This window comes from Callospermophilus lateralis, chromosome 5 (genome assembly GCF_048772815.1).
Source record: "Callospermophilus lateralis isolate mCalLat2 chromosome 5, mCalLat2.hap1, whole genome shotgun sequence".
NCBI classification, from domain to species: Eukaryota; Metazoa; Chordata; class Mammalia; order Rodentia; family Sciuridae; genus Callospermophilus; species Callospermophilus lateralis.
The window spans coordinates 74,330,378-74,350,369 of NC_135309.1; the positions used below are offsets into that span (position 1 = coordinate 74,330,378).

At 41.1% G+C, this 19,992-nt stretch overlaps 1 protein-coding gene across 1 annotated transcript in view; it reads right to left on the reverse strand.

Annotated features, from left to right (window-relative positions):
- Window positions 1-17,589, reverse strand: part of Ctnna1 (catenin alpha 1) — a 170,428-nt gene extending 152,839 nt beyond the window's left edge. Inside the window, exon 1 of the mRNA XM_076856886.2 lies at window positions 17,476-17,589. The gene's annotated coding sequence lies outside the window, so the exon portion shown is untranslated. The remainder of the gene's footprint in view (window positions 1-17,475) is intronic.
- Between the last annotated feature and the right edge of the window lie 2,403 nt (window positions 17,590-19,992).

A 19,992-nucleotide genomic window follows, 5' to 3' on the forward strand; every position in this document is an offset into this window, starting at 1 on the left:
AGCAATCTATCATTTGTATGTAATCAAGCCATAACATATATTTTATAACAGGCATTCAAATGTCACACAGTAGCAGTTGTTGCTCTCCTTCCAAATACACAAGACTTGGCGGGCATGATGGGGCACACCTATAATCCCAAGGACTCCAGAGACTGGTACAGGAGGATTGCAAGGTAGAAGGCTACCCTTAGCAACTTAGTGAGGCCTTAAGCAACTTACTGAAACCCTGTGTCAAAATAGAATATAAAGAGGGATGGAGATGAGATAAAAACACCCTGTGTTCAATCCCCAGTACCAAAAATCAAAGCAAAACCAAATACACAAACCTATGGAAAAAAGGATACTTGACTATATCTTTAAAGAATAATAATAGTAAAACACTTAAAAATCACTCTTTATTTTGTTCTCTTATATTTTTTATAATAACTTTATTTATTTATTTATTTATTTTAATTTTTTTTTAGTTGTTGATGGACCTTTATTTTTGTTTATTTGTATGTGGTGCTAAGAATCAAACCCAGTGCATCACATATGCTAGGCAAACATGCTACCACTGAGCCATAACCCCGGCCCTATTTTTTTTTTTTTTTTTATATTTATTCTCCAGTTTTAGGTGGACACAATACCCCCATTTTTCATTTCCATGTGGTGCTGAGGATCGAAGCCAGCGCCTCCTGCATGCCAGGCGAGCACGCCACCACTTTAGCCACATCCCCAGCCCCAAGCCCTTTTTTTTTTTTTTTTTTAATTCAGTATTGAGAATTGAACCCAGTGCCTCGTACTAGGTAAGTGCTCTACCACTGAGCCACAACCCCAGCCCTCTCTCTCTTATATTCTTTTTTCTTTTTTACTTTTTTTTTATCTTTATTTTATTTATTTATTTTTATGTGGTGCTGAGGATCGAACCCAGGGCCTCACACATGCTAAGCGAGTGCTCTACAGCTGAGCCACAATCCCAGCCCCTCTCTTATATTCTTGAGGGCACAAAAAGCAATGAGGAAATAAAAGGAATAGTTTGACTACAAAAGCACTTAGAGAAGCCACCTGTAAACACACCTGTAATTGCAGCAATTTGGGAGGCTGAGGCAGGAGAATCATGAGTTCGAAGCCAGCCTCAGCAACTTAGTGAGGCCCTAAGTAACTCAGTGAGATCCTATCTCTAAATAAAAGACAAAACAGGGCTGGGGATGTGGCTCAGTGTTAAGCACCACCCCCTCTCCAAAAAAAAAAAAAAAAAACTTAGTGAAGGACAAAAGGTAAACCTGAAAAAACAGTGTTCACTTAACCATTCATTCAGCAAATATTTGAGTGCTTCTTCTTCACAGATACTATCCTCAATAGGAGTGAACAAAAAAAAAAAAAAGGACCCCGGACATCATGACACTAAAGCAGCAACAATGGCAAGTTCAAGGCCAGCCTCAGCAACTTAGAGAGGCCCTAAACAACTTAGTGAGACCCTATCTGAAAAAACAAAAAAGGGCTGGGAATACAACTCAGTGGTAAAGCACCCCTATGTTCAACCCGCAGTCCCAAAGGGGAAAAAAAGGTTTTTTTCACAAGTATGGGGCAAATATATATTTTATATTCATTTATTTAGCGTCTATCTCATTATGGTTGAGACTATCAATAATGGAAGCGTGTTTAACAGAAAGCTGAATTAAGCTCTCATAACAGACAACTGATTATGGATGCACAGAAAGTCCCTGTTTCCATAAGGGACTAGACGACTCTAGTCTGAAATACAAAGAATATGAAAAAAAAAAAAAAAGCATCTGAACTGGCAATGGGAGAGAAAAAACAGATAACAGGGAAAAGAAGTTTTTGTTATAGAACAATGAGACTTAAACTCTTCACATAGCTGAGAAGTTCACAGAAGGAAGAAAAATGTATTTTTCTTATAGAGACAGGCAAAAAGATGTCTAGACTTGACCATAAAGTCAGGTAGTAATGCAAACTGAGTGAGAAAACACAATAATTATCTCTAAAACTTGTAGTATATACCTTTGATGACCCATTTTGTCATTCACTCATTAATGACCAAGTGCCATGTTCTGGGATTCTGCAAGGTGCCAGGGACAGAAAGACTAATTAGAAATCCCAAGCAGATATCATAGCAATTAATTATTAAGACCAAAAGGAAACAGGTATAGTTACAAAAGAGAAATCTCGAAGATGTCATTTAATCAAGTGTTTAAATTTAGTATCACCACCAGGGAACAACCTGACAACCCACTGCAAAGCCCTAAGAATGAAAGATCATCAGACAAATCCAAACCGTGAAGCATCTACAAAACTTGTCTAAACCCTTCAAAAATGTCAATGCCAAGGAGAAAGAAGGGCAAAAAAAAAAAAAGGACTGGAAATCAAAACTAAAAGGATGACAACTGAATGCATTACCTAATCTCTTACTGTTTCCTGATCCCCCCAAAAATATACACAGTGATATATTTTATATACATACACAATACATCATTAGGACAACTGGAGCAAACTGAATATGAATATGAACTACAAACTTCTGAAGATCTTGTCAAAAGACATACTCTTATTCAGAAGGTCTAAGCTTCCGCCTTCCAGGGAGAAGTAACATTAATCCTCAGACCATTCTTTAAAAGGTTTTACAGGCTGGAAGAGGCCTGGGCTCAATCCCCAGTACTATACACATATACACATACACACACACACACACACACACACACACACACAAAAAAAAAAAAAAAAAAGGTTTTAGAGACAGGGTGCATGCCAATAATCCCAGTTACTCTAAGAGGCTGAAGCAAGAGGATCACAAGTTCAAGGTCAGCCTGGGCAACTCAGGGAGCCACTATCTCAAAATCAGAAAAAGGCTGGACATGTACTTCAGTGGTAGAGCATTTGCCTAGCATACATGAGCCCCTGGATTTAATCCCCAGTGTTGTCTCCCTCCTCAAAAAAAAAAAAAAAAAAAGCATTACATAATGTTATATCAAGTTCTTGCATGTGATAGTAGTATCATGGCCACATCCTTACTCTTTCCTCCCAAGAGTGACAATAACCTAAGAGTGAAGTTCCATGAGTTCTGGTCTGGAGTTATTATTCCCTGCAAAACTGAAATGTGTTAACAATTGATAAATCTAGGTGAATTGGTAAATCGAGCGCTCTTTGTACTTACACTTTCAACTCTTCTGTTAGGTTTGAAGATTTTTACACCCCCTCCCCCCCCAAAAAAAAAAGTTGGCAGAAAAATGCTCACAGTCTAGATAGGAATAGAGTTACAAAATAACAGAAAATATAGAATTCTCTACTAGTGCACGACTCCACTAGCACAAATGGCTAGCACAAACAATGGAGTTCCCAACTAGTCGGGAGGCCTTACTGAGATCTGACATTATTCCACACAGGGCAGTTGTTTCAGGTTGTGAAGGACAATGACACCAAGAACACCGGCACTTTCCAGAAAGTGCCTCTAAAAAGAAAGAAAAAAAGAAAAAGCCAGGCGCAATGGCACACACCTGTAATCCCAGCAGCTCAGGAGGCTGGGGCAGAAGGATCCAAGTTAAAGCCAGCCTCAGCAAGAGTGAGGTGCAAGCAATGCAGTGAGATCCTGTCTCTAAATAAAATACAAAATAGGGGTGGGGGTGTGGCTCAGTGGTCTAGTGCCCCTAAATTCAAGCCCCAGGGAAAAAAAGAAAGAAAGAAAAAAATAAGGGTGGGGGTAGGAGGAGAGGAGCTGTTAGAAAGCTTTTTGTCACTGTAACAAATACCTGAGATAATCAAATTATAAAGTGAAAAGATTTATTTTGGCCTTAGATTTACAAATTTTAGTCCATAATTGGTTTGCCCCATTGCTCTGGACCCATGGCAGTACATATGGCCATCTAATGTCCAAAAAGTAAGAAAAAGTGAAATAGACCAGGTTCCCACAAATTCCCTTCAGGGTATACCCCAGACAAATTTAATAACTTCCACTGAGCCCCACCTCCCAATAGAATCAAGGTGGGACTCAGTCCCTAAGGAACACTCCAAATCCAATCTATAATAGAAACAAAAACCCATCTGTCCCAGTCACCAAAGACAAGTAGAAAATCACCAGATGGCACCTTCACCACTAGAGCTGCATTTCCCCCAAGTCTATAGGATCTCTCCATACACAACTGCAGAGCTTTCCTCAAATTTTACAGCCACTAATCCAAGCACCCTCCCATTCCAATCCCAGCAAATTCTTGTGGCGCTGACCACAGCTCCACCAAATCAGGTCTCTTGGAAGAAACTCCAGGGATCGTTTCCTACTTTTCCTCCTCCTCCTGCCTTGTAACTCAGCATATATATCACTCACCCTGTATTGTGTCCATCTACAATTAAAAAAAAAAAAAAAGATATTGACAGACCTTAATGTATTCATTTATTTATATGCGGTGCTGAGAAATGAACCCAGTGCCTCACACATGCTAGGCAAGTGCTCTACTTTGAGCCACAACCACAGACCCTGCAAGGCAGTCTTTTAATAAATGTACTGTATATAAGCAAACCCCTCCCAATGTCACTGAGATACAGCAAACTAAATACTGCCTTAGACTATGACTCAATAAAGCTACCTGGAAAACATCATAGCTTCCACTGGTCTTAACCCAAAAAAGCTTAAATTTCTATCTTGGGTTGCCATCTTTCATCTCCTTTGATCTTTTTTACCCCCTCTCCCAAAGGATCAAGCTCACATTTCACTTTGCCACTTCTCTGCAAAATGACAGGTTTCTAAAGATACATTTCAAAGTCAGTCCAAAGATTTTCTGAGAACAAGATGACTCCAGGTCCAAGGATGTAAGAAAATAACAGGTAATTATAGGAAAACTTTGCCAATTTAGAAATCCCCAGAAAGAGAAAATGCCAAAAACACTGATTCTTACCTCTCCCTTGAAGCCTATGGCTTATTTGTGACACTATCATAGTTCATAAACTATGATTAAGAGTCTGAATTAATAATGAAATATTTAATATAATAAAATATTCAACACACTGTGAATGAATAGTAACAATGAATCTTTGCTTGGAAAGAAGGCATGGATTGGAGTCTGCCGTAGAGGGCAAAGGCTCCTATTCTTCATGTCACTTAAAATGCAACACACTAAATGCGTTTTCTGAGTTATAACAGCACTTTCAGTTTAAAGAACAATCTGTAGTCTAACTTGGTTAATAAATCACTAGATTATGTAACCCAATATTAACCAGGCTTCCAACTCACAGCTTCAATTCAGAATGTCAAATACTAATAAAATAATATTAACCATAGCAATAAGACATTTTCAAGACAATTGATGACCCACTTTTTTGACACTATTTAATAATGAAAAAGAAAATGAGGAAAATCCACAACTCAATATAATGAAATGGAATAGTCAAAAGTAGGCAGTCTAAGAAAGAATTAGCCTTTAAATTAAAATTATGGATTAAGACTAAATAATTAACACTAAGAATTGAATTGGATTAGATTACTTATTACAATTTTTTGTTTTTAAACAGAGATTGAACCCCAGTGTGCTCTACCACTGAGCTACATCCCCAGCCTTTTTATTTATTTTTCAAACAGGATCTTGCAGAGTTGCCTAGGATGGGCTTACAATCCTACTGCTTCAGCCTTTGGAGTAGCTAGAATTGCCACCATACCCCACTATTCATTACAAAATTTTAACACAAAAGATAAATTTTTCTTTTGTAAGTCCTTGAAAGCTTTTATTCAAAAACTCCTCAAAATGAAAACTGAATAACTTCACAAATTTCCAGTCCTTCTTTCAATAAAATAACAACATGGAAAAGATGACATTTTAATAATCACATCACACTACACATACAGTTCAGGTTCCAAATGATCAAATATTTGTTACAAATATTTAGAACAAAATCCAAAGGTGCCCTTTGAACTATATTTACAGTATATGCACTACTCCAAACTTGAAGGTAATGAAAGGCACAATCAAAAAGTGGAGTTGATAGATGACAGTTCATCAATAAATAAATAGAAACACATGCTAATTTCAAACTCCATTAGAAATGGAGTTGAGGCATACTTGTACATGAAAAAAAGTATGACAGTTATTAAAAAACTAAATAAGAAAATATAAATATTTAGAAGCTAAGAAAGGGTAATGTTACCGTTTTATTTTGAAGCATGGTTATTTTTGAACTCTTGAAACTTTCAATAATGGATACTTCAATACAGTGATGAAACCAGATGAGCAAATAACATGAGGCAGAGCAAATGGAGCTAAACTGTCCAATTCTCTACACTGTTTGGTTCAGGACCACAATATGGGGCTGAGCAACCCAACAAACATTTTTAAGACCTGGAAGCAAGCTCACTGGCACCTGGGCAAGTTTCACAGACCGCTGCCCTGTGAGACTCTCCCAGATGTTTAATGCACTTAACTTTTTTCCTTAAAACAAGGTGCTAAAAACAAATACAATTAAAAAAAAAAAAAGGAGGAAGAAAGAAGAGAAAGGTGTTAAGACAAATCCTTTGACATTTTGCAGTATAACCAACAATTTTTTAAGGCTTCAAAGCTTGTGGCTTCATAATCACTTATGGGGGAAAAAATGATTAAGGGGAAAATCACTTAAGGGATAGAAAAACAGAACAGATAATTAAGTTCATATTTTTTACTACCTTTTTTTTTTAAACTAGTACTGGGAAATTTATCCAGTATTGCTCTATCACTGAGTATTCCCCTAGTTTTGTTTTTGTTTTGTCTCAGGGTCCCTCTTATCCAGGCTAGCCTTGAACTTGCAATCCTCCTGCTTCAGCCTCCCAAGTTGCTAGGAATACAGGCATGTGCCATGGTGCCCTGCTATCTCACTATTTCATCTTCACATAGGGGTGCATACCTATTCAGAAGCTCAGGAGGCAGAGGCAAAAGGATCACAAGTTCAAGGCCAGCCTCAGCAATTCAGTAAGACACTGTCTCAAAAAGAAAAAAAAAAAAAAATTAAAAAGTGTTAGGGAGGGGCTGGAGTTGTAGCTCAGCTGTAGACCATGAAGCACTGGGTTCGATTCCTAGCACCACATATAAATAAGGAAATAAAATAAAGGTCCATCAACAACTAAAAAAAAAATTTTTTAAGTGTTAGGGATGTAGCTCAGTGGTTAAGTGCCCCTGGGCTCAATCCCCAGGATACCACCCCACCCCTAAAAAAAAAAGTCAAACTTGCCTCAAAAAACACATAAAGGAAATTTTTTATCTGTTCATTTTTTTGACTTTTTATATGCTGTACAATTCATTCTTTAGAGCCAGGCACAGTAGCCAGGCTAATGCAAGAGGATCGCTTGAGCCCACAAATTCCAGATCAACCTGGGCAAAATAGTAAGACCTGGTTGCAAGAAAAATAAAATATATATATCTCACTCTTTGCTAAACTATTCTAAAAACATTTGTATCATCACCTCCACAATCCAGATATAGAAAAGTAAACTTATTTACTTCTAACAGCATATGCATACAACTAAACCACACAATTTAGATGTTCAAAATATTATTCACTCAGAATCTATGCTGCAAAAGCCAAGTCAGCATCAACCTCTGAAGAGGCTTCAGAAGCACTACAGATGAGAAGGTGGACCCTTAATCATCCTTGACAAGGAACACTACTGGACAGAAATTCAGTGCCAAACACTCTCAGGATGATACCACTACAAGCACACAGCCCTCCCAAAATTTACTATGAACCTACCCAGCCTGAGGAACATTTCTATGTCGATCTAAGGAGTATGATCTCCATCAAAACCCTCCCTTTTAGCTGTGTTGGGGATTTAACAGAGCACTCACCTAGCACATGTTGAGGCCCTGTGTTCCATCCCCAGAAATTTAAAAAAAAAAAAAAAAAAGCCTACTTTTAGCTTCATTCAACAATGGAAAATAATTTGATATACCACAGATGCAAATAAAGTACACTTTTTGAGGGGAATCTAGCAAAATTTTAAAAGCTGTAAAAGTAACGTATCTTGGAAACAACCCTCATGTCCATCAAAAGATGAATAGATAAACAAAATGTGGCATATAGATGAAGTATTACTCAGCCTTAAAAAGGAAGGAAATTATGGGAGGACACTCTGGGAAGATGACAGAGTAGGAAGCACCAGGAAATGTCACCCCACCTAAATAAAAAGTGTACTGACATAATCTGATATACCTACTTTGGAATTCCTCAGTCTATTAGAAAAGGCATGAAACTTCTGGAAAAAGGATTGGACAGTAAATTAGATTCAAAAAGTGAAGCAAAAGGATCTCAGCTCTTTAAATATACTTTTTATTTCTTCTAATTAGTTATACATGACAGTAGAACACATTTTCAGGTCCACAGGTCATGTAATCAAATATATACATAGGATAATAATGTCCGATTCATTTTACTATTACTCCTATTATTCCTACTCCCATACCCCCTCCCCTCCCCTCTATCTAGACCAAAATACCTCTATTCTTCCTCATCTGCTTATTGTGAATTAGCATCCGCATAGCAGAGAAAACATTTGGTCTTTTTTTTTTTCTTTTTTTTTTTTTTTTTTTTTTTTGTAGAGGGGATTGAACCCAGGGGTACTTAACCACTGAACAACATCTCCAGTTCTTTTTTATAGTTTATTTACAGACAGGGTCTCGCTGAGTTGCTTAGAGCCTCGCTAAATTGCTGAGTCTGGCTTTGAACTTGCGATCCTCCTGCCTTGGCCTCCTGAGCTGCTGGATTATACGCGTGTACCACAACTTCTGGCCAACATTTAGCCTTTAGTTCTTTGGGATTGGTTATTTCGCTTAGCATGGTATTCTCCAGTTCCATGCACTTACTGGCAAAATACCAAATTTCATTCTTCTTTAAGGCTGAGTAATATTCCATTGTGTACATATTTATGTATCACAGTTTCTTTATCCATTCATCCGTTGAAGGGCACCTAGGTTAGTTTCATAGTTTAACTATTGTGAACTGACCTGCTATAAATATTGATGTGTCTTCCATCACTATAGTATGCTGATTGTAAGTCCTTTGGGTATCTACGAGTGGGATGACTAGGTCAACTGGTGGTTCCATTTCAAGTTTTCTGAGGAATCTACATACTGCTTTCCATAGAGGTTGCACCAATTCGCAGTCCCACCAGCAATGTGTGAATGTACCTTTTTTCCCCACAGGAGGATCTCAAATTTGAGGCCAGTATGGGCAACTTAGTAAGACCCTAAGTAACTTGTGAGACCCTGTCTCAAAGATTACAAAGGATTGGAGTGAGGCTTTTTGTGTTGGGGAATAGAGAAAATTTTTTTAAAAAAGAAAAAGAAAAGAAAGAAAAAAGAACTGGGGCTATAGCTCAATACTAGGGCACCCTGCATTCAAGCCCTAGTACCAAAAGAAGAAAAAAGAACTTGCCCTGTTCAGCACTCCATAATAGAGAGAACATAATTTTATAATATTATAAGTTAAGTAGAGCTGGGGATGTGGCTCAAGCAGTAGCGTGCCCATCTGGCATGCGTGCGGCCCGTGCGGCCCGTGCGGCCCGGGTTCAATCCTCAGCACCACATACAAACAAAGATGTTGTGTATGCCAAAAACTAAAAAATAAAATATTAAAATTCTCTCTCTCTCTCTCTCCCCCCTCACTCTCTCTTTAAAAAAAATAATAATAATAAGTAAATATCCTTTATAAATCAACTTATTCATTAAACAAATGACCACATTCAAACTCCAGGGCTGCAACTCATAAGACTGAAAACTCCTAAGAGCATGTCATAATCATTATGATGAATCATAATTCATCAAATAGACACATAATTGATAACAAATTTGCAATAAAAAACACCTCACCCCATAAATCTACTGTTTACCATAACCTAAGAATACATTTTAAAATGTATTTCCTTGTTCACCATGTGCTTACTGTGTAGGAGGAAAAGTGGATGGAATAGTAATATAATATCTACCTTCAAGGTATCCACAGTTTAGCTAAGGTAGAAGAAGCTATAGGAAAAAATTCCATGACACTAAATTTGACAATGTTTTCTTAGATATAACATCAAAAATACAACAGTAACAACAACAAAAATTGTACTGAATCAAAAATAAAAACTATTGGGTAGCCGGGAACAGTGGAGCACGCCTGTAATCCCAGCAGCTCGGGAGGCTGAGGCAGGAGGATCTTGAGTTCAAAGCCAGCCTCCGCAAAAGCTAGGCTCTAAGCAACTCAGTGAGACCCTGTCTCTAAATAAAATACAAAATAGGGCTGGGAATATGGCTCAATAGTCGAAAGCCCCTGAGTTCAATCCCCGGTACCAAAAATAAATAAATAAATAAATAAATAAATAAAGTAAAAACTATTGGGCTGGGCATGTAGCTCAGTGGTAGTATGCTTGCCTAGCATACATGAAGCCCTGAGTCTGATCCCCAGCACCATAAGTAAATAAAACTAAAAACTATTATTAGCCAGATGCAGTGGTACACACCTGTAATCCCAGCATCTTGGGAGGCTGAGGCAGGAAGATCATGAGTTCAAAGCCAGCCTCAGCAACTTAGCAAGGCTCGAGGGCAACTTAGCAAGGCCCTAAGCAACTTAGTAATGGTTAAGAGTCCCTGGATTCAATCCCTGGTACCAAAAAAATAAAAAACTATTGCCAAGAGTCATGGCACAACATGCCTATAATCCCAGCTTTTCTCAAGGCTGAGGTAAAAAGATCTCAAACTCAAATTCAAGGCCGGCTTCACCAACTTAGTGAGATCTTGTCCCAATATTTTTTTTTAATATTTTTTAGCTGTAAATGGATCTTTTATTTTTTTTTTTAATTTATATTCGGTGCTGAAGATCAAATCCAAGGCCTCACACATGCCAGGCAAGTGCTCTACCACTGAGCCACAACTCCAGCCCCCTGTCCCAAAATTTTAAAATATATAAATTAAAAGTGCTGTGGGTATAACTCAGTGGTAGAGTACCCCTGGTTCCACTCCCAGTACCACCATCAAAAAATAAATAAATAAAAGTAAATAAATAAAAACTTGTGCAACAAAGGACACCATCAACAGAATGAAAAGGCAACACATCAGTTTGGGAGAAGATACTTGATTTGCAAATCATATATATTTGATAAAGCACTACTGTCCAGAATACATTAAGAACTCCTGATATGCACAAGACCCTGGGTTCCTAGCACTTCAAAAAACAGTTTTTTAACTTAAAAATGGATGGTTTAACCAGACATGGTGGCACACACCTGTAATCCCAGCTAATCATGAGACTGAGGCAGGAAGATCTCAAGTTCTAGGCTGGGCAAATACTAGGCATCAGCAATTTAGACAGACCTTGCCTCTCAAATTAAAAAGGGCTGAGGATATAACTCAGGAATAGAATGCCCCTGTGTTCAATCCCCACTGTGAGGGGCGGGGGAAGGGGGTGCTAAACAGAAATTTCTCCAAATGTATATACAAATGGCCAATAATTACATGAAAAGATGCTCACTCATCATTAAGGAATTACAAATAAAAACCACATTGAGACAAACAGCCTCAATTCATCACAATGGCTATTATCCAAAAAAAAAAAACAAGGGGCTGGGGTTGTGGCTCAGTGGTAGGGTGCTCGCCTAATATGCATGAGGCACTGGGTTCAATCCTCAGCACCACATAATATAAAGATACTGTGTCCACCTAAAAACTAAAAAAAATCAATATTTAAAAACACACACACACAACAACATAAATAAGTGTTGGTAAGAAAGTAGAAAAACTGGAATCCCTGATGCACTTCTGGTGCTAATCAAAACAACTCAACAGCTATAGAAAACACTCTGGTGGTTCTTCAAAAACACAGGCCTGGCAGAGGTGGCCAATGCCTATAATCCCAGCTATTTGAAATTGCAAATTCAAATGAGACCCTGACTCAAACAAAAATAAAGGTCTGGAGATGTAGTTCAGTGATAGTGTGCCCCTTGGTTTAATCTCCAGTGGGGGTGGGGGGGATGTTAAACACAGAATTACCACATGATCTAACAATTCCACTTCTGGATATATTCCTCAAAAAACTAAAAGTAGAAACTCAAACAGGTATTTGTGTACCCATACATTCATAGCTGTATTATTCACAACAGCTGAAAGGTAGAAATAACCCAAGTGTCTGTCAAAAGATGAATGGATAATGGAATATTGTTATTCAGACTTTAAAAGGAAAGAAAGTACCAGGTGTGGTAGCAGACACCTATCATCTGAGGAGGCTGAGGCAAAGGTTCAAGGACAGGCTGGGCAATTTAGCCAGACCCTCTCTCAAGGTGAAAAATTTAAAAGGTCAAGGGGAATGTAGGATGTAGTTCAGTAGTAAAGCACTTGCCTAGTATGGGCTAGGCCCTGGATTCACTCCCCAGCTCTCAAAAAAAATTTTTTTTAAAGGGGGAAAGGAGGGAATTCTGAAACATGTTACAAAATGAATAAAACTTTATGACAATGTTAAAACCAGTCACAAAAATAAATACATATATACATGCATGCATACATACAAGGGTTGGGGATATAGCTCAGGGGTAGAGCACTTGCTAGAATACGGGAGGCCCAACACAGGAAAGAAGAAAAACAGGCAGAGAGATTAAAAAAAATAAAAAACAGGATGACAGTAGGGAATGGGAAGTTGTTGTTTAATGCGAATGGACTTGATGCCACTGAAGCATACACTTTAAGAGTGTAAGTGGTTTATTTTGTTACATATAATTTCCCCCCCACACACACACACACACACACACAGGATAGTGAGAATATCATGTGTCAGGTGCAAATTTTAGGATTTCAGATAAAAATTATTTTCAGCGACAGTGATCAAAGTTTCCATGCAAAATGCATGTTTGCAGGGTGCAGTGGCACATGCCTGTAATCTCAGCAACTCAGGAGACTGAGGAAAGAGGATGGCAAATTGAAGGCCAGCCTCAGCAGCTTAGTGATTGATGTCCTGTCTCAAAATAAAAAGGGCTAAGAATGTAGCTCAGTGGTTAAGCACCCCTGGGTTCAATCTCTAGTACAAAAAGAAAAGAAAAAGAAATGGAAAAAGCATGTTAAGCTGGGTGTGGTGGTACATGCCTGTAGTCCCAGCTGTTTGGAAGACCGGTGAATCCCTAGAGCCTAGGAGTTCAAGGCCAGCCTGGGTAACATATTGGGACCCCAAGACATGTTCTCAAAAAACAAAGAAAATAGGTGTAGAAAAAGGGCTAAGATGTAGCTCAGTGGTAAAGTATCCCCAGATTCAATCCCCAGCACCATCAAAAAAAAGCGGGGGAGGGAGTAGAATTTAGAGTGGGGCACAGTAGCTCTTGACTTCTACTGTCCTAGATACTTGGGAGGCTGAAAAAGGAGGATCAAAAGTTTGGATCAGGGGGTTTAGTTCAGTAATAGACTGCATACCTTGCATGTTCAATCACCACCACTGGGGAAAGAGAAGAGGGAAAGTTCAAGTCAAGTCTTAGCAACTAAGTGAAACCCAGTATCAAAGTCAAACAACGGGCTGGGGTTGTAGCTCAGTGGCAGAGTGCTTGCCTAGCATGTGTGAGGCACTGGGTTTGATTCTCAGCACCACATATAAATAAATAAAATACAGGTCCATCAACAACTTTAAAAAAAAAAATCTTTTTTTAAAAAGTCAACAATTAGGCCCAGTGGTAAACACCTGTAATCCCAGCAGCTCAGGAGGCTGAGACAGAAGGATCGAGAGCTCAAAGACAGCCTCAGCAAAAGAAAGGCACTAAGCAACTTAGTGAGATCCTGTCTCTAAATAAAATACAAAATAGGGTTGGGGATGTGGCTCAGTGGTCAAGTGCCCCTGAGTTCAATCCCCAGTAAACACACCCCCACAAGAAAAAAAAAAAAAAATCTGTAAAACGGGCTAGAGGTCTAGCTCGGTGGTAGAGCACCCCTGGCTTCAATCCCCAGTATACGAAAATAAATAGGGTAAGCAAAGAATAGAAAAGGAAGATATGTAAATTGGACACTGTAGAGAGATGATCTCATCAAAGATTATATCTGGGTGGAAGGAAAAAAAGAAAAACAGAACTGGAGATGATTTTCAATTTACAGAAAATAGCAATTTGATATTCCAAGCCCTCCACAATCAGTTGCCTCACTTACTAGTGTTCTCCCAGGAGTTAAACCCTAAAATAAAAGACCTCTGTTTCTGTTTTGTTTTTGGTACTGGGGATTGAACCCATGTTTTCATGCTAAGCTGCATCCCTAGCCTTTTTTATTTTTTATACTGAAAAAGAGTCTTACTAAGTTGCTGAGGCTGACCTCAAACTTGCCATCCTCCTGCTTCAATGTCCCAAATCACTGGAGTTACAGGTGTGGGCCACCATATCTGGTTCTCCTTTTTTCAACAAGAATCTAATCTTCGCTCCTTACCAAGTGCCACCCCAACAACTGAGGCTATCTGTTCCTGCCTTCAAGGAGCTTATGAAGCTCAGGAAACGCAAACTGGGACATTAATAAGGTACAGCACAAGACTGGGGTTGTGGCTCAGGGAACGCAAACTGGGACATTAATAAGGTACAGCACAAGACTGGGGTTGTGGCTCAGGGGTAGAGTGTGAGGCCATGGGTTCAATCCTCAGCACCACATAAAAATAATAAAGGTATTGTGTCCATCTACAACAATAAATAATTTTTTAAAAAAAGGTACAGCACAATTAAAGTTTTCCTTAAAATGTTAGCAATAAACAATGCTACCAAAAATGAAAGAACTAAAACTAGACACTAATTAAGAGCTCATTGGGGTGGGGATGGGAGAGTTAGGGGTAACACACAAAACCTGCATCACAGAAGAAACAATATTACAAAGAAACCTAGCCATCCAATCCATACTTAAATCCTCTTTCATTCCTCCAAAATATGCTCCTTTATCCCTACCACCTTTTTTCCCTGCCATCTAAGTTCCTAGCTCAACTACCTGATTCCCCATGCATACAAATAAGTCTTCTCTAAGCATCAACAGAAGTTAAAATGGTTATTAGATCACAAAACTCCCTACAATGGTTCTTACAGATTTAGAATAAAATGCACATATAGGCCAGAGGTGGTGGTGCATGCCTATAATTTCGGGGACTTGGGAGGCTGAGGCAGGATGATTCCAAGTTGGAGGCCAGCTCAGCAACTTAGCAAAGGCCCTAAGCAACTTAGTGAGACCCTGACTCAAAAATAAAAAATAAAAAAGAGCTGGGATGTGGTTCAGTGGTTAAGTGCCCCTGGGTTCAGTCTCTGATACCAAAAAATAAAATAAAATAAACATATGGCCCTCTTTGGCCTGGCCTCTCTCTTCCCTGGCTATCTCATGTGAAGCCTTCTGTCTATCCCAAGAGTCCTAGGCTACAAGTCTCAAGGCCTCCAAACACATTAAGTCTCTCCTATCTCAGGCCCTTTACACCTGAAGAGGATCCTATTCCTGTCTAGATCTTCACCAACACACACACCATCACCACCCCCAAAACACAGGGCTGATATGTCTTACACTAATGATACTTTCTCAAAAGAATTCCAAGACCCTGCCAGTTACTCTGAATCTCCACATCTGGTTTATGCCTCCTGAAGAGAACAGAGTCTCATTTTAGACGCGCTGAGTTTGAAAAGCATGTACGACATTCAAAGAGTTCCCTGGGACTTAGATGACTATATGGATGATGAGGAGGAGACATCTGTATTCAAAATGGACAGTTGGATATTAGTACTTAAGGTTAATGAGAGACTGCAGAGAGCAGTGATTTTCAACTAGGGGGCAGAGGGCACCCCTGATCTCTAAGTCAGTATGTAAAATGAGATGTTAACTAATGAAAGTGAAGGTGATGCCACATCAATGGTGTGGAAGACCAAAGGTATTCTGGATAGAACTTACATGGGGGAGGGAGGAAAGAGTAGCCAAAAGTAAAGGAAAAACCTGGAAGGTGATATCACAATATTCCACGTCCTTTTATGCATCTCATGACTTTCTCCCTTCATATAAAGTTTTAAAACTCAAGTTCTGTCTGGTTCAAATACACCACCTCCCAAAATCTGCCTTTCCAGACATCAAAATAAACTCATCAGCTCTCTGTTGAGCTTCCACAAGTTTCTTCTGCTGTTAGTACTACATAAAATTAGACCCACACATCATAGTTTCTTATCAGTATTGTTATGGCTTTAGACCAGTCTGTTACATCTGTGTGTGTGCCTCTTCCAATATGCTGTGAGCCCTTTAAGAGCAAAGACCATGTGTGCTCCCCCAAAAAAAAGGGAAAAAAAAGTAACTTACAAAAATTCAAGAAGGTAAATAATTGAGCAGAGACAATGGATGATTCCTCCACTCTTTACAAATCCTGTTTCTTAAAACCGCCTGGATGACCTTTAAAAAAATCACTTCTAAGTACAAAGTATCCTTTCATCAAACCGCCAGATTTCCTTCATCCTAAATATGAAATGGTTTTAAATTTACTGGGAAACCTAACATATCTTTCCTTATTTTCTAAGTTATTATAAATTCCGTACAAAACACACCCCCCGAATGTTACAAAGACTCAGGAGGACACAACAGGGTTCCAATGCGGGATTGGAGACAACCGCTGCCTGCGGTATTGGGAAGCCACAGCTGCCGAGCCAAGCTTAAACAGTCAGTCAACATCCTTCCTGAGCAGTTTTCTCGTGTTTTCCTCCCTCCCCACCTCCACCCCAGCGTACTCACAAGCGCAAGCGCGCGCGTGCACACACACACACACACACACACACACACCTTCAAAAGTCAAAAAACAAATTCTCTAATGCCATTTCTAAAAACTAAGACTGAGTGAAATACATCCAATTAGGTAGAACAAGGCGACTGAGTACTTTCAAAGTAAAGGTTGATAAGTACACGCCAAAGTCCACACGGGTGTGGCGCACCTTACCAACGAGACTGTCAGAGAAAGGGAGAACTTCGACTTTCAAATTCGCCCAGGCCGGAATTCGGGTCCTGCCAACGTCGCGTCCAGCGCACTGGGAAGTTTCCGTGGCCAGGAGGGGGAGGGGAGCAGCAGCCACAAAACCAGACAACAATCACTTCCCTGGAAAACTCAACTGCTGGAACACACCCGCACAGGGACAAGGCGCGGACGCGCCACCAGAGGAAAGGCAGCTGGGGGCGCGCCACAAGAACCCGCGCACGCGCCGGGGCCCCAGGAACAAAGTTTAGAAAACAGGAGAAACTTTTCCAAGAGGAAACGCCGCGGCCGCGCCGGGCCAGCGGCGTCTCTTCTCCAGCCGCCGTTGCCCCTCAACTTCCCGACCACTGGAAAGCTCGGGCCCCGCACGCACAGTGCCCAGGCCCCGGCGAAGCGGCCGCCCGCAGGACGCCTGACCCTACCCGCCAGGAGCCCAATCCCGGACAGCGTCGTCCTAGAGACTGCGCTCCGCCAGCCCACCACAAGGCCCGGCTTCAGGCGTCCTGGACTGAAGGGCCCCTTGCCCAGATGGGAACTCACGTCCGCGCAAAAGGGGGTGCGAAGAGTTACCTGCGTGGAACGGGACGATAGCAGGAGTCCAGAGGCGCGAAGCCGACGGCCGCCGCTTTGTCTACCTCCTGTCCGGCTCAGAGGAGGAAATGGGCCGCCCGGCGCACCCGCCCCCCGCCCGCGGCCCGGCCCCGCCCGCCCTTCCCGGCACCTCCCTCCGGCACGCTCTTCCCGGCGCCACCCCCTGCTGCCCCGCCCGCTTTTCCTGGCCTTTCGCGGCCCGCGCCGAGGGGAAGAGCTCAGACTGCAGGCCCGGACCCTCGGAGGACCTTTATCTTTTCGCCCCTGTCCCTAGAATTACTCATCTCGGGAATTTAGTGGGCGCTCAGACCGACAGTGACCCCCGAGCGGGAGGAGGAGCGGTGACTCCTGGAACAGCTCGCTGGCGGGGGAGGGCTGGGGAAGGACAGGTGAGTCAACTCTCGACGCACAGGTGAATCTCCCGGCGCAGCCCTGCTAGACCCCGCCCCCGCCCAGTGGCTGAAGTGCGGCTTGGCGTAGTCCTGGGCACACTCCTGGGGGAGTGTCACAGGTGTCCCCGAGTACTAGGCTCTCAGAAAAGTGCTCTAAGCCCACTCTCTGGCTTAAAAAGAAGGGGGGGTGCGGTTTGTGGCTACAGTTTGAGGTGGAATGAAACTAGAAATCGACTCTCTGATAGTGAGGTTGAGCCTGCACTGTGGCACAGGCCTGTAATCCCAGCTACTAGGAAGGCTGAGGCAGGAGAATCACGTCCAACCTGAGCAAATTAGCGAAACCCTCTCACAAAATTAAAAAATAAAATAGTCTGGGGAAGTAGCTCAGTGGTAGAGAGTCCCTGGGTTCAATCCCCAGAACCACCAAAAAGAAAAAGGAGAAAGCAACCAAAAAATCACCTAACCTGTTCCCTATACCTAAAGCCCTCCTGATCCAAGACAGGAGGCCCACTGCAGCAAAATCCCCTCCTGGGATTGTCACCTTCTTCCACACACATAAACATATTTGAGGGACCTAACTTCCATCCCTATCCTTCTGATCACTTAAGGAATTTTATTGACACCCTTCTTTAACATATTGGTGAATACTTAAAAACAAAACAAGACGAATAAATATATATGTGTTTACGTATATACCTTAGGGACTCACTATCAGCCTGGTATTAAAAAAGTCCTAATGGTGTTTCTCCTGTATCAAGGAATGATACATAAGACCGATTTTAGTATTGGCTTTTATATCCAAATTAATGCAAGATAACAATATCCATAGCTGTCTTTGCACTGAGCGCTGAGCAGGGTTTTAGAGTTTACCCTCTACTCAAATCTCCCTTTGCCCAGAGAACATCTGTGGGTAAATGTGCCCACTGTGATTTTTCCACCCCCAGGTAATAAGGATTGAACCCAGGGGTGCTTTGGTACTGAGCTAAATCCCCAGCCCTTTTATTTATTTATTTTTGGAGGAGGTGACAGGGATTGAACTCAGGGGCACTCAACCACTGAGCCACATTCCCAGCCCTACTTTATATCTTATTTAGAGATGGGGTCTCACTGAGTTGCTTAACGCCTGGCTTTTGCTGAGGCTGGCTTTGAGCTTGACGATCCTCCTGACTCAGCCTCCCTAGCTGCTGGGATTACAGGCATGTGCCACTGCGCCCAGCCCTTTTTATTTTTTCTTTTGAAACAATGTCTAGCTATATTGCTGAGGCTGACCTCAAACTTGATGTTCTCCTGCCTCAGACTCCTGAATCACTGGGATTAAAAGTGTGCACCACCACAATCCACTGCCCACTGTAATTTAAAGCCTTTGGGTTTGTGCTTGTTAAAAGATGCTGAGCCTGGCACAGTGACCCACACCTGAAATTCCAGCCTCTCAGGAGGCTGAAGTAGGAGGATCACAGATTCAAAAGGCAGCCTCAGCAATTTAGGGAGACCCTGTCTCAAAATAAAATATAAAAAAGCCTGGGAGTGGGGGAGCCTGGAGTTGTGGCTCAGCGGTAGAGTGCTCACTTAGCATGTGTGAGGCCCTGGGTTCAATCCTCAGGACCATATAAAAATAAATAAAATAAAGGTATAAAAAAGGGGGAGGAGGGGCTGGGGATGTGGCTTGGCTCAGTAGGTAAGAGCCACTAGGTTAATCCCTGGTACTAAAAGAAAAAAAAAAAGTGCTGATTGGCCAGGCTTAGTGATACTCTCCTATAATCCCAGTCACTGAGGTGGGAGGCTGAGGCAGGAAGTTCACCCATTCCAAGCAACATACTGAGATCCTGCGTCAAATTTTATTTGACAAGGAATTGGGGATGTAATTTATTAGTAGAATGCTTTGTGTTGAATCCCCAGAAGAGGAAGAAAAAGAAAAGTGCTGAAAAAAGGCAATAGGACCATGAAGTAGGGAGTGAATCCCCCGCCCTTTTTTTTTTGAAAGATAAATTTTGATAAGGCAATTATTGTCTAGCTCTACTCCCATTCTGTTGCTAGTTTAGGGTCTTTGCTTTTGTAGTTCCCTCTTCCTAAAGTGGTTATGCTTCCCCCAGTCCTCTTCCTGGCT